This window comes from Nyctereutes procyonoides, unplaced genomic scaffold (genome assembly GCF_905146905.1).
Source record: "Nyctereutes procyonoides isolate TBG_1078 unplaced genomic scaffold, NYPRO_anot_genome, whole genome shotgun sequence".
NCBI classification, from domain to species: Eukaryota; Metazoa; Chordata; class Mammalia; order Carnivora; family Canidae; genus Nyctereutes; species Nyctereutes procyonoides.
The window spans coordinates 13,032,647-13,059,695 of NW_026575032.1; the positions used below are offsets into that span (position 1 = coordinate 13,032,647).

The 27,049-nt window shown below is 34.0% G+C and overlaps 1 non-coding gene across 1 annotated transcript; it reads left to right on the plus strand.

Moving 5' to 3' along the window:
* Positions 1 to 7,437: 7,437 nt before the first annotated feature.
* LOC129504436 (U6 spliceosomal RNA) lies at positions 7,438 to 7,544 on the plus strand. The gene has a single exon (XR_008663356.1). It is a non-coding gene; the product is annotated as a U6 spliceosomal RNA (small nuclear RNA).
* The last annotated feature ends 19,505 nt before the right edge of the window (positions 7,545 to 27,049 follow it).

Consider the following 27,049-nt stretch of genomic DNA (forward strand, 5'->3'; position numbering starts at 1 on the left):
TTAAGACAGGAGCTAGATAGGGTTTTTAAAAAATTTAAAGAGAGTTATGATTTCACCTTTAAGTGGATGATTACCTAAGGTACATTTCTATTGTTATCACTCTGAGCTTCATTTCTATATTTAAATGTCATCTAAACCTATTCTCACAGATCTATTACCATTTTTAAAAAATAAGCCTGTAATATTTCTCTTTATTTTTTTTTATTTTTTTTTATAAATTAATTTTTATTGGTGTTCAATTTACCCACATACAGAATAACACTCAGTGCTCATCCCGTCAAGTGTACCCCTCAGTGCCCATCACCCATTCACCCCCACCCCCCGCCCTCCTCCCCCTCCACCACCCCTAGTTCATTTCCCAGAGTTAGAAGTCTTTATGTTCTGTCTCCCTTTCTGATATTTCTCACACATTTCTTCTCCCTTCCCTTATATTCCCTTTCACTATTATTCATATTCCCCAAATGAATGAGAACATACACTGTTTGTCCTTCTCTGGTTACTGTGGCCAAGTTCAAAAAGGGTGTTGCCTGAGTTCTCCTCTGGGATTTTGATGGAATCTTGTCTCACATTTAGATCTTTCATCTATTTTGAGTTTATCTTTGTGTATGGTGCAAGAGAGTGGTCCAGTTTCATTCTTCTGCATGTGGATGTCCAATTTTCCCAGCACCATTTATTGAAGAGACTGTCTTTCTTCCAGTGGATCGTCTTTCCTCCTTTATCGTATATTAGTTGAGCATAAAGTTCAGGGTCCACTTCTGGGTTCTCTGTTCTGTTCCATTGATCTATGTGTCTGTTTTTGTGCCAGTACCACACTGTCTTGATGAACACAGCTTTGTAGTACAACCTGAAATCTGGCATTGTGATGCCCCCAGCTATGGTTTTCTTTTTTAAAATTCCCCTGGCTGTTTGGGGTCTTTTCTGATTCCACACAAATCTTAAAATAATTTGTTCTAAGTCTCTGAAGAAAGTCCATGGTATTTTGATAGGGATTGCATTATACGTGTAAATTGCCCTGGGTAACATTGACATTTTCACAATATTAATTCTGCCAATCCATGAGCATGGAATATTTTTCCATCTCTTTGTGTCTTCCTCAATTTCTTTCAGAAGTGTTCTATAGTTTTTAGGGTATATTTTGAGAACCATTTGAATGGTAAATGGTTCTCCAACCTTTTATTTTCAGGTTGTAGGTGTCCTTCTGTCTAAAATGAGTCTCTTGTAGACAGCAAATAGATGGGTCCTGCTTTTTTATCATGATGACACTAAACTCATATCTGTCAATAGTAACTCTGAACGTGAACGGGCTTAATGACCCCATCAAAAGGCACAGGGTTTCAGACTGCATAATATTTCTCTTTAAAATAGCTATGCTTGGGCAGCCCGGGTGGCTCAGCGGTTTAGCGCCACCTTCAGTCCAGGGCCTGATACTGGGGACCTGGGATCGAGTCCCAATTTGGGCTCCCTGCATGGAGCCTGCTTCTCTCTCTGCCTGTGTCTCTGCCTCTCTCTGTTTCTCATGAATAAATAAATAAAATCTTAAAAAAAATGAAACTGCTATGCTCTTTGTCCCTTAATACAAACTCAAGAAGTGCATTCAATATAACCATTTGTATCCATACTTGTTTTAAACTTTTTCAATAAGAAAATAACAAAGGTAAACCAATTTAAAATTAGAAAAAATATGCCATTTGTCAAGAGAAATGTAAATTCAAGTACAGGAAAATATTAATAAAGACCCATCAGAAGGGCTAAAGTGAAAAAAACAGACCATAAAAATGTTAAAGAGGAAAAGGAGCCACTGTAAAAAATTATATATTTTGATGAGAGCATACATTGAAAAAAATCACTTTAGGAATGTTTAGCAGAATGAACTAAAAGTAAAAATATATAAACATACAGATAAGTATAAAATACATTCTAAATATTATAAATATAAAGTAACTATATTATATATAATATGTGCTTAAAATATTACATAAATATATGTAAAGTAAGTACACTTTATATATACAAATAATCAAATTATAAAGCAATTCATCTTCTGGGCACATAATCAACATAAACAAATGCTTATGTCCACCAAAACAAATATATTTAAAGAACATTAAAAAATAGAAAGATTCAAATGTCCATTATCAGTAGAATATATTATATTGTACTTTTATATAATTAAATAAGACATGGCAGTGAAAAATGTACAATATATCTCAATAAATATAGAGATGTTCCGTGTTCAAATATTAGAAGACTCAATATTTTTAAGATGTCAATTCTTTTCAAATTAATTTAGAGATTCAATGCATATTAATCAATATGTCAGCAAATTATTTTGTGGACTCACAAAGTGATTCTGAAATTTATATCTCAAAAAGAAGCCAACATAGTACTGAAAAAGAACAAAGTTGGAGCTCTGATATTCCTTGGTTTTGAAACCAATCTACTATAAAACTATGTGATCAGGAAAGCATGGTTTTTGATGAAAAAGTAAATACATTGATCAATAGAAAAGAGTAAGCAGCTTGAAATAGATACAAATACATAAAGTCAACTGATGTTTGACAGAGGAACAAAGGCAATTCAATAGAGATTAATAGTCTTTTTGACAAAGAGTGCTGGAATGGTTGGATATGCAATATAAAAATAAAAAGGAAAGAAGAAAGAAGGAAAAAGAGAGAAAAGAAAAAAAAGAAAGAATAAAAAGAGAAAAAGAGAGTAGATACAGACTTTACAATTTTCCCAAAAATTAACTCACAGTGGATCATAGACCTAAATGTAAAATGTAGAACTACAAAATGTCCAAAAGATTATATGGGAAAAATATGCTTAGGTAGCATAGGACAAAATCTGCCTTGGGTTTGACAATGGGCTTTTTGTATAACACCCGAGAAACAATCCATGAAAGAAAAAAAGAAAGATGTTAATCTTGCTTAAATTACAAATCCTTGCCTCTGCCAAGGGTATTGTTAGATAATAAAAAGACACAATCTGGGAAGCAGTATCTGTAAAATATATATCTGATAGAGAACTTGTAACCAAAATTGATATGCATCTAAAATATACAAAAAAACTCTTTAAACTCTGCAATATTAAAACGTACAGCCAAATTAAAAACTGAGCAAAATTTTCTGAAAAGACACCCCGACAAAGAAAACATAGACGTCAAATAAGAATATGAAATATGTTCATTCTTTGTGATTAAGAAATTGTAAAATAAAACAACGATACCACTATATGCCTATTGAATGGCTAAAATAAAATACATAAAAATTTTTAAAAACCTGATAATCCAATATTGGAGAGGATATAGAATAACAAGAGCTTTTATTCATTGCTGCTAGGAATGTGAAATTGTGCAACCACTTTGGAAGACAGTTTGACAGTTTCTTACAAAGCTAAGCATAGTATCATTACATGATTCAACAATCACACTCCTGGGTATTCACCCAATTGAGTTGAAAATTTAAATCCACACAACAGAACTAAAATGGATACATGCAGCAACTTTTTTCATAATTGTCCCAAACTGGAAGCAACCAAAATGTCCTCCAATAGATAAATGTTTAAACAAATTGTAGTATATTTATACAACAGAATATCATTCAACAATGAAAATAGGGATAAAGCTTAAATGCGTATTTCAAGTAAAAGAAGCCAGTACAAAAAGTCTACATGCAGCATAACTCCAATTATCTAATATTTGAGAAAAGGCAAAACTATAGAAAAAAAATCAACCAAACAATGGAAGCAAGGGGAGTCTGAGGAAGGGGAGGAGGAGCAAGAAATGAAAACGCAAAACATGTGGGATTTTAAGGTAATGTAAATGTTCTGTATCTTACTACCATGTTGGATACATGGAAGGATTCATTATATATATATATAAAAAAAACAATAGAACTTTATAACATTAGGAGTGACCTTTAATATGTGAAATTAAAAAAAAATCATTTAGAAGTTAGAGGATCCCTGGTATGTATGCAGAATCTGACAAGAGCTTATAACTCTACTACAAATATATGAAACTACCTCACTGAAGGGCCAAGGAGACATGTGCTGACCTAGTAACTTTGGAATTCAATAAAATCAATAAGATTAAAGAAAAAAGGAACTGCACACAAGTAAGTGCATTAGTGAATAAAGTTCTTACATGGCCGTGTGAGTTAACGATTCTGATACCGCTGTACATGTTTGCTGGAGTTAAACTCCAAGTAAATGGGTGTCAGATGGTAGGGATCAGGTTTCTCACTGTTGAGTGGGAATTTTAGATAAGCAAGGGAAGGAACCTATTTGCTAGCCATATGGTAATTGATTAGAGTTGGAGTCATTCATTAGGAACTCCTTAACTTAATATAGATAGTGATGGGTATACGGGTTAGTGTACACACATATATCTTCTTGCTCTATCCGCTAAGAAAACCTAAAAGAAGTAACAACCAGTAGCAATAAGTACCCACTGCCCTAAAGTTGATTTCTAATACCATTGTCCAATAGAAAGAACAGGGGTCCTGAGAGAAATGGCTGATTGTAGACTAGGAAAAGAAATACACAAGATGAGACTGGAGCATCTTTTTCACAGGTACGGAAGAAAGTCTTCAACAAACAAATAAAAAAAAAAAACCCACAATGATGGAAGTATGTCAAAGAACATAGGAGCCAAATAAAAGAACTCCTTATGGCCAAAGCTGAAACAATTGGAGTAATAAAATAATGTAATTTTGGATTATAACCAAAAATATAAAGTATTATGTCAGTCCATACTTGCATAGATAAATGATTGAATGAATTGTTAAATGGAGTGGGAGAGAAAAACATCCCTTTTAGAAGAATCCCAAAACAGTGATGTAAAAAAGCCACTCTAAAGGAGATGGAGCATAACTGTCCTTTTCTTAAATGGTGCATGATGACTGTCTCCCAAAGAGAATATTATCAAAAGGAGAAAAGAGCAACTTTACAAGGAAGAAACCTGCACACAGTATGCCAGCCAGGTGATCAAAGTTAACACCTATAGTGACATCTTGTTGATAGTATGTACCCTTAATATGATGAGACGAAAATGACACTTTACCTTGGTGGTCTTCCTCTCAAGAAAATATAACCCCAGTGTAATGATTTAAAAAATTGCAATAGAGGGGAATCTTAAAATATCTCTGACATTCCTCAAAACTATCAAGATTATCCAAAGCAAGGGAATTTTGAGAAACTGTCACAGCCAAGTGGAGTCTAAGAAAACATAATGTAGTATCTCGGTTGGGATCCTGGAACAGGAAAAGGACATTAAGCCAAAACTAAGGAGTTATGAATAAACTGTGGACTTTAATTAATAATAATGCATTGCTCCTGGTTCATTAATTGCAGTAAGTATCCAATACTAATTAAAGGTGTTAACAATAGGGAAAGCTGTGTAGGGGGTAAATGGGAGGTGAGTAATGTGGGAAATCTGCATTATCTCTTTAATTGTTTTGTATATTGAAAGTATTCTCAAAATAAAGTATAATCTATTAATAAAATAAGTATACAGTTCCTAGGCTTGGGGCATAGACAAATTATTCAAACAAATTGAAGAGTGAAATGAAGACAAAATATATGCATTTTTATGATTCCATTTATATGAAATTTCAAAAAATAAAGGAAAAAATAAGTATTGAGATAAAGGTCAAGGAGATCGGTACCCTTGGTGGTGGTATATACTGCAAGGGCACAGTAAAAGTTTTCTATGGTGCTGGCAATATTTGATATATTGATCCAGGCATTGATTACTCAGGTACTTACATAAGCAAAACACTGCATGTAAATCATAACTCAGTGAGGAGACAGGCCCACCCTTTATTCTCCAAGTCTATCTTCTCACTCTCTTCCCCTTCCTCATAGCCAGACTTCTTCAAATTGTCATCTACATGTTCTCTTTCCCTTTTCATTCCCTTTTCAATCCCTGCAATCTAGATTCAGCTCTCGTCAAAAGATTTTTAAAAGCATCACCAAAATATCTTGCTAAAGCTAAGGGACTCTTATCCAGTCCCATCGTACCAGACCTAGAGAGGGTCACTGCTATTGCTGAACACTATGTCCTCATTGAAATTTTATTTTCCTTTGCTACTTGTGCAAAAAGGATTAAAGACTGCACATCTTATTGCAATATTGTTGAGATGAGTTAAGCTTGCAAGATCTAGATGGACAGCTGTGCCTGGAAATCAAAATGACACAAATTATATATATATACAGAGAGAGAGAGAGAGAGACCAGGATCTTTATACATTTCCTCTAGTCCCATTGCTAGGGATTCATGTTTATGTTTGAGCAGTGTTTGTACAAATACCACTGGAATCCACATACAAAATGTTCATAGAAATATTCAGTAAGAAGTGAGAACCCATTGACGTGTACACATTAACAAAGGAGGGATAACTATGTTAAAAGATTGGAATACCACAGAGGAATGAAAATGAACACACTGCAACAAGAATTTTCAGAATGGGTTACTCTAAACATAGAAAGTTGAGTTAAACTGTCAAGTCCCAGAAAAATACAAAATATGCATAGTTTAATTAAAGTATTTTCCATACTGATTTTCCTAATATGTAATAAGTCGTTCTTCTACATAACTTTAAATGTAATTACTATAAAGCCACAAATTAAGTTTCCTTTTCTTTTTTCCCCATGATATAATATTTTTTTCATAAAGTCATTAGAGTTCATATATACTAAGGATATAAAAGTACAGAACTTGTTTAAATATATACCTAGCAAGGCATGGGCAGATGTGCAAATAATCCATTAAACTATACTGCATTATTTTAATAGCATGGCGTTACAAAGGAAAGATTTAAATATAGATTATCATGCCACATTCTCTTCCTTTTCCCTTGTTCTTTGTTTTTCTTAAATGGGCTTGAACTTTTTGCCCAAACTATCTAAGCCTGAATACAAGAATGCTACATTTCTTTCTAAAGGATACAAATAAATGGGATGCCAAGTCCATAAGGTTAATATTCCAGAACAAGGGTTAGCAAATCACAGCCTATAGGCTAAATATGGCATGTTATCTCTTTTTGTACTATCTGTGAACTAAAAATGTCTTTAATTTTTTAATGGTTAAAAAATCAGAGTAATATTTAGTCATGTGAAAATTATGCAAAAGCCAAATGTCTCTGTCCACAAATAAAGTTGTATTGGAACAGATCTGCACTTATTCATTTACATATTTGGCAAAGTTGGGTGGTTGTGACAATTGAGTAGCTGCCTATATAGTTTAAAATATTTGCTATTTGTCCCTTTATGGGAAAATATTGCTATTCTCTTGTCTAGAGTGCATTATGGTGATTTTTATCATTTTCTCATTAAATGGCAAGTACAATTTTAATTTTTTCTCTATAAATCCATTCTATGGGGATGATCTTCTGTCCATTACTCAATAAAAAGGACTTCTTTAAGAGTTCAGCCCTTGTGCTCGCTTCGGCAGCACATATACTAAAATTGGAAGGATACAGAGAAGATTAGCATGGCCCCTGCGCAAGGATGACACGCAAATTCGTGAAGCGTTCCATATTTAAAAAAAAAAAAAAAAAAAGAGTTCCGCCCTTGAAGTTTTATATTTTACATTCTCATCCTTTGGGAAACAGGGCTTAGTGGTAATGAGATTATGTAAGTTTTCACTGTATGATTATTTCCTTGCTTTTGACAACTTTGCAAATTTTCAGTGGAAGATATGGCACATAGTATTTCTTACCTTATTAACCAGAGTTTTGCTTATGCTATGCTATATTCCATGGAATTCACCTGAAAAACAACTGTACTGCACATAAAAACATTTACAAGAAGTAAAAGCCTTTGCAGGTTCAGTGTATATCCGATTAATAAAATCCTTAAACGGTTATAAATATCACTGTAGCTTTGGTTATCCCAATTTTGGAAAATATCTGACCTGATTGTTTGCCTTTTCATTTGCTAAAATTTAATAATATATTTGCAAAGCATGCCTGATAATTAAATATGCTTACTATATAAATATGATGTAATAGAATTTTTCACATAACAAAATATTCTATCTACAAAATTTTGATTTATATATAATCACATGATTTGTTGCTAAACTCTCCTAGAATTTATTTTAGCTGAGGTTGTGCAGAATCAGATGTCTCCATTATTTAAATGTTTAAATGTCATCCTGTCATCCTTGAACAGATGAACATTAGACCTTTGCCTTTCCAACCTTCAAAACAAAAATGCCTTTAATGCCACTTTTTTCCCTTTAAAAAAGTAAAACTTCCACCATCTTAATATATTTCTTCCCTTTTTATGCAGTTACTTTGTTTGGCAGGAAATGAGCTCACATTTCCCTCTGCTAAAGAAAGCAATCTGTGAGTCATATACAGTTTGAGAAAAGCATCACCTTATTCAAAAGATAAATCATATGATATTGTTATGCTGAATGAAAAAGAAAGCATGAATTGAGAATAGATTAGATGATTCCATTATAAAGACATCAAAGTAAACTCATCTGAAGGGTACACTGTGAATGGACTGAAATTCAAAGATATTACATTGCTACCTAAGTCTATGGGAAACTAATGAGCAAATGCTGATTTTCCATTATAGACTTTCAGAAGACTGAAGATTAATGTGATCTCTATTTTAGAAAGTTTATTATATTACCCTCATTTCATATGGAATGATGTGCTCGACAAAACGAGTTTTACTAGTATGATTTGTTTTAAAATTTATCCATTAAATAAAAATCTTTGCACATTTAATACGTAAATATTCTATGAGTTTTCTAGGGGTGCAATAAGGAAATACCAAAAACCAGATGGCTAAGAACAATAGAAATGTATTGTCTCACAGTTTGGGAGGCCAGAAATAAAAAATAAAAATAAAAAAATAATAAATCAAAGCATCAGCTGTGCTCCCTCGGAAGGCACTTGGGGCAGGATCTTTTCCAGCCCTCCCTCCTAGCTTCTGGTGGTTGTTTCTTGGCTCTTGGCAGCATTACTCTGGTTTCACATGAGTTTTCCCTGTGTGCTTTTTCTTTCTTTCTAGTTATTCCATTGTAATTGCCCCCAGATTTCATGGCAATAATGATCAGGTTTGTTCTTTCTGTTTTAATTGAAATTCAATGAAGCCACTAAAGACTTGGACTCATTAGGAACAGGTTAGTGTACTGACTTTCCCTTTTTGCACTCTTTCTGCCTGTTAATTCTATGATTCCTAGAACCTGTCTACATTAAAGAAGTAAAAAAAGTGGAGAGAAGTACCAATTTCTTTTACTGAAAAAGCAAAATCCTTCCAGATTCCCTCAACATAATTCCTCATAATTTCCAAATGCTAGCATCTAGCGAAGAGGTGCAAAGACGATTTGGAGTGGCTAAAATCATGGGACATTTCTCGCTTTTGAGCATATTGATCACCCCACCCCTCCCCCTTCCCAGGCAAATCACAATTCTGCCAGCAAGAAAGAATGAGTAATGACTCTTTGGGGTCAGTGAAAGTGAGTATTTCCTTTAGGCACTGTGAAATGACTGTAACAATGAGAATTTGCTGATGTATGTTGAAATTGAGTACTCTTTCTTTTGTTTCTTTACCTCCAAATTAATCACAGATGGGATTTAAGAAATAATACATAAAGCAAATATTTAGGACCTGAGAGTGCCGTCCTGGTTTTGAATAGAATTTACTTTGTCATCTTAATCAATCTATCATCTCATCAATCATAAATAAAATAAATAAATAAATAAATAAATAAATAAATAAATAAATAAATATGAATAAATATCATATGTATATATATATATATAAAGATTTACTTATGTCTTTGACAGAGAGGGAGAGAGGAAGGACAGAGGGGGAAAATCCTTAAGCACATTCCCCATTGAGTACAGATCCTGACGCAGGGATTGATCCCAGGCCCCTGAGACCATGACCTGGGCCCAAACCAGGGTCTGTCACTTAACTAAGTCATCCAGGCTCCCCTCATCAATTACATATTTAAGTTATATTAAGATTTTACTGGGATCCCTGGGTGGCGTAGTGGTTTGGCGCCTGCCTTTGGCCCAGGGCGCGATCCTGGAGACCCGGGATCGAATCCCACGTCGGGCTCCCGGTGCATGGAGCCTGCTTCTCCCTCTGCCTATGTCTCTGCCTCTCTCTCTCTCTCTGTGTGACTATCATAAATAAAAAAAAAAAAAAAGATTTTACAAAATATCAACATGCACAGGCACTTATGAGGTTGCTCTTACTTATAAAACATCATACTTTTTTGCTTCGACTGTATTGTTACTATAAGTGGAAACATATATCCTCCTAATGATGCATTTTAACATGGCTCATTTCTTTTGATATATACGAAATTACTTGTTTAAATATTATGCAGAGAATCAAAATGTTCTAAGCAAAAAATGATTTCAATTTATTCTTGAAGAGAGCTCTTGAAACTTTCTACTAGTCTAGTTCTCCACTCTTATTCATGAATAAACAAATAATTTTTGTGTGTGTAAGGAGAATTTCATCCTGATAACTTCGTGTACAATGAACTTGTACGTTGACATTTCTGTGTGCCACACAGCTTTTGTTTTCCTACGATATTTTTGTAAGCTTTTCTGGGTGATAAAATATATTTATGTTTACTTTTTGTCATGATAGAACTGAATGGGGGAAAAAAAAAAGCCATGCTCTGTAAAGTTTAAAAAAAAAAATCTGTCAGATGACAATATGCAAAGTATCAACAAGGATTGAATCCCTTCAGAGTAAGCAGAAGTAAAAATAAATGGCATTAAAGTTAAACACTATTGTTCAAAAGAGAACTTAATGAAAACAGTGAATCAAAAATGAGATGTCTTGAGGGTAGTAAAATGTCTAGGATAACTTAAAGCCTGAAACTCTGGCTTATATTATTTCATATATATCATATAAATGGTACTGACTGTTCTTGGGAAAACAGTAAGTAATACTTACAAAAAATAATATTTTTCAACAAGACATTGTCTAGCTACAATCAAACATGACATATCTAGATGGTTCAGCAATTTAATATAATCAATTGCAAATAATTTGAGGCAAGTTGTATCAGACAAAATAATTCACAACTGGAAGATAATCTTAACAAAACATGGCTTCAAACATAAATTTGACAAAGTATAAGAAAATATCCACTTAAAATTTTAACTGTAAAAAACCACAAAGTTCCAGTGAACTTTCTTATGGTATGTGAAGTGACATAAATTTTCTGTAGTTTTTTTTTTCCATTTTCAGAAATTCAACATTCTATTCAAACAGCTAAAGCAACACAACATTTAAGTCAAAGGAAAAGTGTAAGTGTAAAACATGAGGATGATTTATCTCCAGATATGAGACTTACTTTTAGTGTTCATTTTTGTTTTGAGTACAGACATACACAATAGTCAAGGAGAGTTTGAAGCCATAGAGACACAGAAAAACCCATTCAAGAATTCTTGAGTGCAAAATACGTATATAATCAGTTTATTGACAGTTTATTGAGTAGTTTTAACTTAGTGAGATCATGAAAATGCCATTTTCCATAAACCATCCCTGTCCTTAGCTATTTGAACCCCTTGTTTGCATCAAGAAGTGGTCCTCGTAATATTTAATTTCCATTATTTTCTGTTTATGTTGTTTACCAGAAGTCAGTCCAATATAGTTTAAAATTCTAATCTCAAAACCATTTCAGGATGTGCTTAGTCCTATTTCCACAGCAGAGCCATCTCTGGAAAGGAGGCAGGGGACTTTCCTGGCTCTGAGACACAAGCTCTACCCAGATCCCCTGGTGTGGGACAGAAAGTTGGGTTAAAAGAAATACACAGACCCTCTTACTTACATGACCAGTCATCGCCTGCTGAGAGAGCTGTGCTTACTTGTCTCCTGTGTTGTCATTTTCCCTCTGTGATGCTGTTTGACCTTCTGGATGTCGAGGCTTACCTATAGGAGACAGATGTCACTAGGGTATAAAAGGAGATACGATGTGCAGGCGAGAACTAACTTTGTTCTTTACTATTCCCTCAAAATGTTTTCAGTAGGGGCAGTTCTTCCCCTAGTCCTGGGTGATAATTGGGCAGTTCCATGATAAAGCTGTTCAACATCATCTTCATCATCCTCATCATCATTGTAGATTATCCTGATGTCAATGTTATAAATTCTCTGTTCTCTTTAAGACAGCACAAATTTGTTTTTGTTGTTGTTGTTGTTGTTGTTTTGGGGCCTGACAGGATGACAGGATGGGCAGTTCACAGTGTGGTGGAGAAAGATGGTAGGCCATTCTTCCAGTTATTATGAGCGTAGGTAAGGGCATGGTAAGGAGTAGATTTTGGCTGTATTTTTTGGAAGTTCCTTGACATCTCCTTTTAAGTTGTATTAAGTGTTCTTGTCCTTTGACTTGGATGTCAGCTGTAATTCCAGGGCTAGTGGATATATTTCACCATCAATCACACATAAATGAGTTAGTTTTACTTTCCAGGTTGGGATGCAAAATGAACTAGAGTCTGTTTTCTTTTCTTCTGATTTCTCTTATTGTATAGCCCACTATACGATTCCAACATTATCTTATTCCATAAAGTGTTATGAAGATTTTTCTCACAAACTCAAAACTAGAGTAAACTTAAAATTCAGCCCTACCATTTCATGATCTTATCCCAAGTTCTGGAGAAGGGATTTGCCTACATTTTCTTTTTAAGAATTTGCTTGAAATTCTCCATAATAAATTATGGTGTATAGAATTACAATTAATATGATTACCAAGGTGCACTAATCATCTTTATTCCATATTTTTTCAAAGCCACCTAATTGATATGCTTCATTACTTTTAATACCATGAAAATTGAGGCTCAAACTGTATATAATATTTAGAAAATACAATACATGGAGAACTTATTTTTTTTCAAGGTATTTTATTGATTTTTCTAGGTTAACTTTAGTCCTTCATTTCTCTTTATAGTTTATATTTTCTTAAGGAAACACATTCAGTAAATTTCCCTCCTTTGTTGCCTGTCTAGTTGGCTTGGAGGAGGAGAACACTGACCTGCTCTGAGACATTTCCTGCACCCAAATCCCCTGGTGTGAGAGACAAAGGGGTAAAAAAAGGCGAAGACCTTACTTAGTCACACTTCACCTGTATTTCAACTACAATATGCTGGAATGTTTAACACATTTGCTTTTTTTTTTCTTTCCCTTGGCTTGAAAAGTTCCTGAAATCTTTTCTCTTATCAGTTTGTTGGAGAGTCAAAATCCCCAGAGATATGTCCCAAAAATACATTTTTTCCAGAAACTATTATTGGATGGTGGATGCTCTTTTGAGCTCTTTATTCTACTACATATAGGTTCCTGCTTGAATTAAATTATTTAGCAATCATTTCTTAAGACTCCTAAAAATCATGTAATTATTGAATATTATTAATGAATATAATATTTCTCTGTTTTAAATAAAGTAAGCAATGCTTTAGAGGAAAAAAAATTACTAACATGCAATTCAGAGCAGGAAACAGTTCAATGTTTTAGAGACAAACAGAACTCACTTTAAATTCTGCAAATGAAAATAAATAAATAAATAAATAAATAAATAAATAAATAAATAAATTCTGCCAATGGTAATTTAGGACCAGTATGATGTTGGCCAAGTTGACATCTTTCTAAACATCATATATTATAAATGTAAAATTAAAATAATACCTATTTCATAGAGTAGGGGTAATAATTTAATTTACTTAGATTATCTGATAAAGACAGCACAATTATTTTTTAATTTATATTTTTAAAGTTTTTATTTAAATTCCAGTTAGCTAACAAGCAGTGTAATATTAGTTTCAGGTGTACAATTTAGTGATTCATCACTTCCATACAGCAACTGGTGCTCATCACAAGTGCCTCCCAATCTCCACTACCTATTTTTTTTAAAAGATTTTATTTATTTATTCATGACAGACAGAGAGAGAGAGAGAGGCAGGGAGAGACATAGGCAGAGGGAGAAGCAGGCTCCATGCAGGGAGCCTGATGTGGGACTTGATTCCAGGACTCTGGGATCACGCCCTGAGCCGAAGGCAGATGCTCAACTGCTGAGCCACCCAGGCGTCCCTCTTCACTACCTATTTAACCCACTCTCTGACCCACCTCCCTTCTTGTAACCATCAGTTTGTTCTCTACAGTTAAGAGCCTGTTTCTTGCTTTTCCTCTCTCTTTTCTGCTTTATGACTGTTTTGTTTTTTTAAATTCCACATATGAGTGAAATCGTATGGTATTTGTCTTTGACATTTCATTTAGCATTATACTCTCTAGCTCCATCTATGTCGTTAAAAATGGCAAGAGTAAATTCTTTTTTGTGGCTAACATTTCATTATGTATACATGTATGTATAATATTTTCTTTATCCATTCATCAGATGATGGATATTTGGGCTCTTTCAATAAAGTGGCTATTGTAGATAATGCTGCTATAAATATGAGTGCGGGATGCCTGCTTCTCCCTCTGCCTGTGTCTCTGCCTCTTCCTCACTCTCTCTGTGTCTCTCATGAATAAATAAATAAAATCTTCTTAAAAAGTAAATAAAGAAATAAATATAAGAGTGCATGTAGGCCTTCCAATTCATATTTTTGAATTATTTGGGTAAATAAGTAGTGGTGCAATTGCTGGATCGTAGGGTAATTCTATTTTTAAATATTGACGAAACTCCATGCTGTCTTCCACAGTGGCTGCGCCAGTTTGCATTCCCACCATCAGGTCCAGAAGGTTCCCCTTTACCCACATCCTTGCCAACATATGTTGTTCTTGTGTTGTTCACTTTAGCCATTCTGACAGGTGTGAGGTGGCACCTCATTGTAGTTTTGATTTGTATTTCCCTGATGATCAGTGATATTGACCATCTTTTCATGTGTCTGCCGGCCATCTGCATGTCTTCTTTGGAAATATGTCTACTCATGTCTTCTGTCTATTTCTAAACTGGATTATTTGGTGTTTCGGTGTTGGGTTTGATGAATTCTTTATATATTTTGAATGCTAACCTTTTATCAGATACATCATTTGCAAATATCTTCTTCCGTTTCCTAGATTGTCTTTTAGTTTTGTTGATTGTTTCCTTTGCTATGCAGATTTTTATTTTGGTGAAGTCCCAGTAGTTTATTTTTGCTTTTGTTTCCTTTGCCTCAGGAGACATATCTAGTAAGAAGTTGTTATGGCCAATGTCATGGAGGTCACTGCCTGTGTTCTCCCCTAAGACTTTAATGGTTTCCTGTCCCATGTTTAGGTCATTCATCTATTTTGAATTTATTTTTGTGTATAGTGTAGGAAAGTGGTCCAATTTCATTAGTCTGCATGTTACTATCCAGTTGTCCTGACACCATTTCTTGAAGAGATTGCCTGTTTTTTTCACATTGGATATTCTTTCCTGATTTGTTGAAGATTAGTTGACCATATAGTTGTGGGTCCATTTCTTAGTTTTCAAGAAAAATATTCTATTGATCTGTGTGTCTATTTTTGTGCCAAACCATACTGCTTTGATCACTATAGCCTTGTAATATAAATTGAAGTCCAGAATTCTTATACTTCCAGAATAAGTATTCCTTTTTCAAGATTACTTTGAATATTTGGGGTCTTTTGTGGTTCCATTCGAATTTGAGGATTGTTTGTTCTACCTCTGTGAAAAATGCTGTTGCTATTTTGATAGGGAATGCGTTAAATACTACCCAATTGCTTTCAGTAATATAGACATTTTAAAAATATTTGTTCTTTCAGTCCATGGGCATACAATGTTTTTCCAATTCTTTGTCATTTTTTTTTAATTTCTTTCATCAGTGTTTTATAGTTTTCAGAGTACAGTGTATTTTTTACATTTTGTTAGGTTTATTCCTGGGTATCTTATGGTTTTGGTATAATTGTAAATGCAATGAATTCCTTGATTTCCTCTTTCTTCTGCTTCATTATTGATATATAGAAATGCAGCAGACTTCTGTATGTTGATTTTATATCCTGCAACTTTACAGAATTTGTGTATCAATTCTAGCAAGTTTTTGGTGGAATCTTTTGGGTTTCCTATATAGAATATCTGGTCATCCGTAAATAGTGAAAGTTTTTATTTCTTTCTTACTGATTTGGATGCTTTTTATTTCTTTCTTGTTGTCTGATTGCTGTGGCTAAGATTTCCAGCACTATGTTGAATAACAGTGCTAACAGTGGACCTCCCTGTCTTGTTCCTGACCACAGAGGAAAAGCTCTCAATTTTTCACCATTGAAGATGATACTAGATCTGGGTTTTTCATATATGGAAAAAGACAGCACAATTAAAAAGTCTTAGTATTAGATAAATACTTTAAAATTATTGTTTAAATGAAGAAAACTGAAAAAAATTTTAAAAGTTATAAAATAATTGTATAAGAATCTAATGGAATTCAATAGTGAGAGTTCACATGCAAGAATAAGATTTACCAATGGTTTTAAGAAACACCATAATCTTCTTTAATTACTGCATTCAAATATATATAAATAAACAGTAAACTTATTAATTTTAGCATGATTTTAAAGACTGCTGTGTATTTATAATGCTATTGTCAAAGTTTGAGCTCAGTAATCATAAAGTAGTGCAATTTAAAAATTTCAAATAATATGTAAGTCATCAAAACTTGTTAAAAATACCTTCACATCCTACTTATGCATTTAATTTTTAGTACTATCAATAAATATAAATGTATTGTCTAGCAACAAATCTGCTAAAAGTAGACAATGTAATAAAATATATTTAAATTGACTATCTGCCCATCTCATTTCACTACTCTATAAATCTGTAAATAAAAATCTGTTGAGTGGTAGTGCACTTTCTTTTATGAGTTATTTTTTCATGACTTTTAATAAATTTTATCAAGTACTTGATGACCATAAATATTAATATGAATTTTATTTACAGCTTTTAGATAACATTATAGTAAATTATATTGATTTAGACAGACTTCTCAAGACATTCATTTTACAGTATTTAGCATGGATAGATATTGAGGTTAAGATTTACTATTTGTAGAACAATTGTGACTGAGAAGCATCACATAAGTGAATAAAATAAAACAAAATGGATTTTTAAAGTGTAACATATATGACATGGCCCTGAACCAAAAAGAGGTGTTGAGGGAATATTGAGAAGAGGGTACTCAGAAAATATCATGGTAACTTTATTTCTGTACATTCTTAAATAGGGACAGAGGAAGAAGGAAATCTGATTTAAATTGGAATAGAAGAACAAAACGGATAGAGTAGGCAGTTAGACGAGAACTGGGGGCGATAACTAGGTTATACATTAGAAACCTGAGGGCTAAAGTTCCTGCTTCTGTGATTTTCAAGCTTTTTCAGCTAACAGACCAAAAGTCACAGGAGTGGAACAGGTGGCTCTCCTCTTCAACAACTGCCCCAGAGTAACCCCTGACCTAAGAATGCATATAAATGTGTTTACACCGCCAGACCCCCAGGGGGAAAGTCAGAATGACAGATCCAACAAAAGCCTTCTAAGTTCAAAACCTCCCTCTCTAAATGGGTCAGACAATTCCCTTAGCTGATTGGAAACAACCTCAGTTAGAGATGCCCCCCCCCCCAACCATCCCAGATATGACTCATTATAGAAATGTAAAAAGAAGTGATTCCTCTGACTTGTACAGTTGCCACCTCTGGGCCTGCTTGCTCTCCCATCTTGAGAAAGTACTATCCTAAATAAATGCTTGTGCTTACACTTTCCTTCTGATTGTCTTTATTCAAGCATGGATCCTCCTGTAAACATTTCATGGGGAATCTAAGAACCCAGACCTCCACTGACACAATAGAAGCATCCACTACTAACAAAACAAGCTCAACACTCGTAAGAACCAGTAGCTTTAGTAGAGATCAGAGCCATGGACTTGCAGGGTATGTATGAAGTCAGGCAAAAACAAGGACACCAACTTGACAATAGTCATATACCCGAGGAAGGAGGTATGTATTTTTAAGAGCATGTTAGAGAAAAATTAAATATGCTTAAAATAGTATTGATAAAGACATTCTATTTAATGTGCTCTTTGAGGAATTATATATGCAGAAAAAGAATTTTTCAGCAATAGCTGAAAATACCGTTTCCAGATAATATTTTTCTTTGTTTAAGGCATTTGACGTGAACAAGAAATGTAGGAAACATAGAAGAGGATCAACAAAACTTGAATAACAGAAGAAATTTTGGCTTGACTAGAACAGAAAGATAACCTCAGCCAGATATACTTAAGAATTTTCATCAAGTACTCATGAAACATATTTATCAATATAGTAACTCCTCTGTCATTTGTAGTTGGTTTTACATTGATCTTGCTTAAATCAAACAGTTGACAATATTTGCAAGTCTTTCTTCCAACAACAAAAGTAAATTGAGGGAAATACAGGATCTAGTTGGCTTTGACCAGAATTGTGTACCTCCTGGCAACCTCTTTTGTCATGTCTTTAGGGTGGTACTGGGTTCCTGAAACAAAGGGCTAAGAAGGGAGGAGTGGAGGTTTGTGAAAGAGAGGAGAAAATTTACTTTAAAATGGAGCTTCCAGGTTCTGGGAAGGCTCAGTTGGTTAAGTATCTCCCTTTGGCTCAGGTCGTGATCCAGGGTTCAGGGATTGAGCCCCGAGTGGGCCTCCCTGCTCAGTGAGGTGTCTGCTTCTCCCTCTACCCCTGTCCCTGCTTCTGTGCTCTTTCTCACATTCTTTCACTCAAATAAATACACCGAATCTTTAAAAAATAAATAAGATTAAGCTTCCCTGAAGCATTAGGACAGTCATTTTGATTTTTGTTCAACTTTATGTTTTTAAGTGGGCTTACTATCAGGAAATCTATATTTCAAAGTTAAATTATTTGAATTTGCATCTCATTTTTAAAAGTGCACTTTGTTGTTGTTGTTCCAGTAGATTTATTTTTCAACGGGTGAAAGATTGTCTTTCAAAGTCTAGATTTACATCTAGACTTTCTTTACTGATCTGAGTAAACTATGCATTCCTGCTTGTAAAAATGTTTAAGTTGTTTTTTTTTTAATTTTAAAATATATCATGTAGTCCTAAAAAATAATATGACATATACTATGCTAGTATCAGCACTCAGATTTAACTATGATGATGGTCTTGTGATTTTTATTTTACTTTTTTTCAAATAAAAATAAAGCATTAAAGGGATCCCTGGGTGGCTCAGCAGTTTAGCGCCTGCCTTTGGCCCGGGGCGTGATCCTGGAGACCTGTGATTGAGTCCCACGTCGGACTCCCTGCATGGAGCCTGCTTTTCCCTCTGCCTGTGTCTCTGCCTCTCTCTCTCTCTCTCTGTGTCTCTCATGAATAAATAAATAAAATATTTTAAAAAAATAAAATAAAGCATTAAACGATTAACAAAAACATCGCCATCCCTTCTCCTTTCTTTCCACACTTTCCAGAGAGCCTAAAACCTAAAGTTTTTTTTCTCCTTCTTTTTTTTTTTACTTCCATGAACGCTATCTATTTGTTCAGTTATTTACTTTTTATCTATCTTATGTGTCTCCACAGGAAAGAAAAGGTGGGATAGTGGCTACACATAAATGTTCCCTTTCATATTTTCTATGTTCCAAAGATACTAAACAAAGTAGTTTCTAACATCAAAAAGTTTAACATGTATTTCATATTGTATCCCTAATAAATACATAAATTAATAAAACAATATGCAAATAACGTAATAAGACAATTTAATTTGTGAAGTACTATGAAGAAAATAAGATGGATATGGTAAAGTTATATCCAAAAAATATTTTATGTTTCTGATGTGCTTCTCTTCCTCTTTGTGCCTTCACTCACACACCAAGATCCATTAATTTTTGTTAACAGTATCTTCATCTAAGAGACAAATACTCCTATGATGCCTCTAGCTGAAGTGCAGGTCATCAAGGTTCTGGTGGAAATCTTCAGAGTGAATTTTCAATTCCTCGAAGCAGCAGCTGGTCAGTCTTGGGATGTCCACTTACCTTAAGCTTCTGCTTAGAAGTCCTGATCAGTAACCATTCCCACAACCTCCATTAACTTGGACACATTGTACAAAAAAAGGACAAGAAAGAAGGTTCTCTCCTCTAATTAAGGTAAGTCAGGATGATGTTGAAACAAAACTGACAATCTGCCCTAAATAAGCCTACACATCACACTCCCTCCATAGTCAGAAAAATACACAAAAAAAATACAACCTGAGATAGACTAAAAACAACTAGATCACTCTATTTAGGCCTCATCTCCCTAAAAATATAATTTTAGAAAATAAAATTTCTGCCTATCTTATTTTACTTAACATAATGTCATCTGGGTTCACCTATGTTGTTGCCAATGTCAGGATTTCCTTGTTTTTCAAAACTGAATATTATTACATTGTATATATTTATGCTGCATTCAGCATATTTTTCATTCATTTATCTGTCAACAGACACTTAAGTTGTTTCCATATCTTAGCTACAGGGAATGAAATGTTTCTTGATATACTATTATTTCTAAAGTCTCATTTCTTTGCAGTCCATTTGTAAGTCATCTCATTTTTATTGTCAAATAGTTTTCTAAATTAGGTGTTAATTTCCTAATGATATATAAGCAGCAATGAATCGAGAATCATTCCCTTACTGTCATATCACCATAATATATTGTTCAAGAGTGTCTTGAATATGTATTGAGGAAGGAATTTGGGTCTGAGAAAAAAATGTAATAGGTCTTGGCCTGGAATGAGATGCTACTTTTCTACAGACCCTGATTTGGTGGCCAATAGAGCTGCTTTTGAACACCTTAAAGTAAGAGAAATGTTATTTAAAATGTTTTTCTTCAGCTCTTAACAATAAGTTCATGATTTAATTTTCATAAAATGACATTTTATGTATAGTTTTTATTTGTTTCACGGATAAAAACATTGCATATTTTTATCTTCACACAATTGGTGTGATAGGAATTAAAAACGTATATATACATCAATTTTTCATGGTGTTTATTGCTTTATAATATTCCCTCCTTTATATACTAGCTTCCTAAAATAATTTGAAATTACTAACTCTGAGTTTTTGTTGAATATTTGATATTTAAGCAGAAATTACTATTCTCTTTCTCCCTACCAGATTTGACCAGAAAGAGTCCTTTCAAAATGGGTTGTAACAAATAGTGGATTATGGAATCTCTGGATTGGTTGTTAACCAAAGATTTTAAAAATGAAATAAAATATAAAATAATGTACTAGATTTTAAAAAGATTACTTTAGACTAAATTGGAGTCTTTTTCATTAAAAATCAAAGAAGATATAGTCTATGAACATAATAAGAATATATACAGATCCATCACTTCTCGTTCCAGTTTGTATATGCATGTGTGCAAATATGCATACATATACATTCATATGTATATATGTACATACAGATTTTTATGTTTGGTCAGGTGTATTTGTGTAAGTATAGAGATAAAAAAGTGTTTTTTTCTTACTATAGATAGAACTACAATTTAAAAAAGAAGTGTTTGAAAATCATTTATTAAGACCAAATGATTATCTTCGATCTCAAAAAAAATAAAAAACCTATGGCATGTTGAAGATAGCTATGTATCAACTTCAAAGGTAACTTACCAGAGATCAAAGTGAGTCAGATAATAACTAGAGTGAGTTAAACAAAACAAAACAAAACAAAACAAAAACAAACACATAGAAGAAATAAGCAGGGAAACACAAATTGGAAGATTAGGAAAAAGAGAAGAAAATAGTTTAAGATCTTGATTTTTTGGGTAGGAAAAATGGCCGGGATTCTTCAAATATAAAAATAAATCATCTATAAATGTATGTGTTTTTAACTTAACTTCTTCCCACTTGCTACAATGAAGGTAGTCCCTATCCTGAAAACATCCTCACATGCCTTGACGTACATATAAGGGAAATATTTTACTCCTGGTTCATGGCCTAACATCTTTCACTATCTGTGAGGCTGATGTATGTACTGTATTTCCATTCTACACATAAGTAAATAAATAGATAATAGATAGATGATAGATAAATAGATCATTTCACTTTCATTCTCTTTGCAACTTATAAAAACCAAGGGTTGGTTATTTATATGTTTTATTTTATATAGTTGACACAGAGTTCTTTGATTTTAAAGGTACATTTTGGCAAGAAATCTCAACTATACCAAATCTTAGTTTTTCTTTTTTTCTGTATAATAGGAATAGCAATCTCTAAAAAGTCCACCAAACATAATTTTTGAGAAGCTCTTTGAGATTTTGTAGATAAAATAGTGTCTATATAAGCAGTATAAAAATGAATGTGTTCTTAATCATGCTTTTGATTTTGTAGTTTGAATAAAATTCTTCCTTTATTTGTTCCCCCTATTAACAAGGTAAAAGATGGAATACAGAGAGCTGAATTAAATTTGAACCATAGTTCCAGGATAAAAGGAGAGACCATTTACCCCTAATGGAGGCTCTTGGAATGGGCTGAGTTTAGGAAAATTGTCCCATAACTGTTCCTCCACATGATTATGTGAGGTTTGTTGTTTTGCAAATGGCAATGTTGAAGCCAAGATGATGGGAGGAATGAACATTTTATTCCTCATGTATAATTAACCTATGGTTATTTTGAGGTGGTGTGGTTGGTTGTTTTTCTCAAGGAAAGTTAATTATATACATTAGGGAAGTGTGCATGCCTCTTAAGGGAACTATTAAAAAAGTCCATTAACAGTTAGGGAGACTGAAGTGATCTTTGAGCATCCAGAACTATAATCACCGTCTCCATCAAGTCTTAGTGAGCAGACGATCAAAAGAGGGTTTTTTTTTAGCTTTTGACAAACACTTGAGAAGCCTAGTTTTAAGAGACAGAGGGTTACTAATGGGATTCATGAGGAGGAAGGAACATGGTTGAAATGGAAGAGAGATAATAAAGACATAGTGGTATCTATAGTCAGAAAGGGTCTCATCCTGTGTGACATCCATGCCAATATCCCTTGTATCATCGCTGTGCAGCTATGATGAACTCCACCTGGCCTGCAGAAGAACTTTGAACAATTCCCACCACAGCAATTATATAAGTTGTCGTGGGAGAACATAGCAAGACAGAATGAGAAACCATGGAAAAGGGAGATTAAAGGTAAGAGGCATCCCAGAAGCAGAAGGTCAAAGTCACAACCATTGTGTGGTTTATGAGCAGAGAAGAAACGCAAGATAAGATAATGGTAAAAGCGTATTCTTGAGTACTCTATCTCTCAAGAAAGTGAAAGTGTTTACTCATGATAAAATACCGAGTCTTATATTTTAAAGAGCTCTGAGAATGATGTTTCTCAAGGGGAGCCTGGGTGGCACAGTTGATTAAGCATCTATCTCTTGGTTTTGGCTCAGGTCCGGACCTCAGGGTCTTGGCATCAGGCTCTGCACTTAGTATGGAGTCTGCTTAAGAGTCTCTCTCCTTCTCCCTGCCCCTCCCATTTGTGCTCTCCCTCTCTTTCCTGATCTAAAATAAATAAATGTTTTTAAATGATGTTTTTCAAAAACTAAGAAAATTAGGAGAGACTATTTTACATTTTTATATTTAAAACAATTATATCCCTCTAGAGCATCACTTCTATTGACAAAAAGCACCTGTATACAATATTTAATGTAGTCATTATAAATAAATATATGGATATATATTGACAATACATTTATAAGAGTTTACTCACAATACCTCCTCAGTGCTTCTTTTGTAATTATAAACGATCTTTTTAAGAAGATCCACTGTATTTTTGAAAATTATTTATAGATTGCGTTCTCACAGGGAGTTTAAATAGCTTTATTAATCACTTAAATTCTTGATAAATAATAATGCAAACACTATATAACAGCGTGAATAATTGAGAAACCATAGAAAGGTTGGAAAAATGCAAAGCTTTGAGGGCAGGGGGAAGACTTTGAGAAGCAGGAAACTAAACCTCACTCGTATTTTTCATTCAAGCTGTAGAAGAAATGTTAAAGGGAAACTGTGTGGAAACTTGCCTAGCATTACAAACTAGTGAGCTTGGGAGCAAACCTGGCGACGAAGCAGTAGATGCCTCCAGGAAGTTGGCCTAGCTTTGAAGAGTAATAACAAAATTATATTCAGGCATACTTTGTACAAAAAGGTTTTCCTAAATTATTTACATGTATTAAATCTTTAGCTTTTACAATATTATTTAATTACTATTATTGATTTGCTATAAAAATATGGAATTGAGACACAGAGAGGTAAAACAATTTTCCCAACGTCTTACAGCAAGTAAGCCATGAAATTGCTGAGGCATTAAAGATATTGAAACAATCACACTGGCTTAAAAGTAACATGTTCTTCTCCAGATTACCTTGATTGTCTAATATTCCCATTTAATTGCAATAGAAAGGAGAAACAACCCCACACATGTATGATTAAAATTTTCAACTATTCACATAGTATAGGCTAGGGAATTTCGTTTAGTTTAGAAAGAAAGAATTGTAATTTTTTGTGGATCCTAGTGTTATGGAGGATTTCATAGACATGAGTGATATAAACCAATACTGAATTTTGGGTTTTAAGGGTAAAATTTGTATATCTATACAAGTAGTGTGAAATGAGGTATCTTTACAAGGACAGGGATATAGAGTGGGGCTACCTCACAATAAAATAACTGCTCATTCAGCCATTTGGAAACCCAAAGTGGTTTTGAGAATCCCTCAATTTCATCCATAGTGTTGTGAATGTGATCACTCCCAAGAGAGTTTTTCAAAACTAAATATCCCATGATTTATATACTGCTAAAGGACTTCTCCATATGATTGCAAATTAATGCATCATATGATAGAAACTTCCCATAACATAATGATTATAAATATTTAAATATTTGTTCATAGATAAGATTTATGAGCAAGAGTTACATTTTTTCTTTTATGTATAAATTAGCCCTGGGATTTTATGAATAATTTAATATGAAAAATAGCTTTCAAAACTATGGTGAAGAGTAAAGCTGCATGACTTTTCTATATGTGTCTATGTCTAAACCTAAATAATACAAGGCTTACTATGTATACAAATTATAAAACATATTTTAATGTTTCCTGAATTTCTGAGTATTTTTTTTTATTTTTTTATTATTATTTTTATTTATTTATTTATTTATTTATTTATTTATTTATTTATTTATGATAGTCACACACACACAGAGAGAGAGAGAGAGGCAGAGACACAGGCAGAGAGAGAAGCAGGCTCCATGTACCGGGAGCCCGACGTGGGATTCGATCCCGGGTCTCCAAGATCGCACCCTGGGCCAAAGGCAGGCGCCAAACCGCTGTGCCACCCAGGGATCCCCCTGAGTATTTTTTTAAATGTTTCATGTTAAATATATCTTGAGATCTTAAAAGACTACCTATCGAGTAGGATGTTCTGTGAACTAAACATTTTAATTAGGTCATCTAAATAATGATTAACGCTGTATGTTCTGTTTGCAGGGATTTTAAAATCTAGAGAAAAAAAAGTGCAAACATTTTTAAAATAGTATTTTGATCATGTCAAGACTGCATTCTTTGAGATATTGATTCAGAATACTGTCAATCCTTATGAAGTGAAAAGAATATTAAGGAAAGCAATGCTTTGGGAACCAGCCCGATCAATTTAATATTGCCCTTAAAATCTCTTTTGAGGGATCCCTGGGTGGCACAGCGGTTTAGCACCTGCCTTTGGCCCAGGGCGCGATCCTGGAGACCCGGGATCGAATCCCACGTCGGGCTCCCGGTGCATGGAGCCTGCTTCTCCCTCTGCCTGTGTCTCTGCCTGTCTCTCTCTCTCTCTCTGTGACTATCATAAAATAAAATAAAATAAAATAAAATCTCTTTTGACTTGAAAGAAAATATTTCTGAATTTAGGTCAGATCTTGAATACATTTAAAACATTTATATAGTGTAATAAGTTTCTTATCCTTTGACAAAAACTCGTTAATATAATACTGTCTAAAATTCTAAATATACTAAGTATTTTACACCCACAAATTTTAGATATTTAGTGCTATGTGTTTTGCAAAGAACCACGGAGAAATGCAATCAGCTGATCTAGACACTGCATTTGATGTTTCCTTATAGGGTGTGTTCTGATTTGCTGAAATCCCTAAATACTCATTTACATAAACAACTGTTACAGGGATATTTTTACCATATAGAAAAGGTAAACCTAACTAAAATGAGAATGAAAGAGATGATTTTTATTACTATGTAATTTAACAATAGGATGTTAAAATATTTGTCTATGGCTAGTCAAATCTGGGGAATTATTAAAATATAATTTTAGGGATATTTTAGATAAAGCAAAATGATTAAATTATTATGTGGTGTGATTCTTATGGATGACATGGAGAAAAAATTTCTTGGTGATTATCTGAGCAAAATATGGGGTCTGATATTTTACATATCATTCATTCAATAGAAGGTCTTCTCACCATATGCCATGGAGTCATCTGTAAACATCCCCACTGCAGATAGGACACAGAGGGTTAGAACCTCAAATGCTGCTCAAGATCCCATAGATTGGGCCTGAGAAGAGACCAAAGCATGGGCTGCATGGCATTTCCCCTAAGCTGATGCAGCTTGGTCTGTTCCTGACCTAGAGAGGAAGGATCAGGGGAGAGCACCTTCTTTGGCAGGCCCCAGGGGAGCCAATTTTTTTCTAGTCTGGGTTCTTGGCTTGCCCTGATCATCTGTGGGTCCTTGCACCATGAATGTGAACTTGCTCTCAGCCCAGACTGGCAATGGTTGTAGTTGATGCCCTGATGCACCTGTGCTTTTCAGGGGGAGATGAAGTAATTGAACCCTTGGAGCAACTCATCCAAGATTTCCTGTGTGGATCTCTACAAAAAAGACAGAGCCAGCCAGCTACTTGGGTCAGGAGGCATCAGAGGTCTTCCATCTAAATTGGGGTTCCAGGTGATGGCAGATCTAGCAACTAAAACAGTCTGTGGGGACACATAAGGTGTTCCTTGCAGCTCTGCAGAGATGGCAAGAGAATGGCATCAGGTCAAGTGCCAAGGGCATTAAATGGCTGAATCACTGTGGCAGACGGCCCCATTGATGGAGTACTACGAAGATCT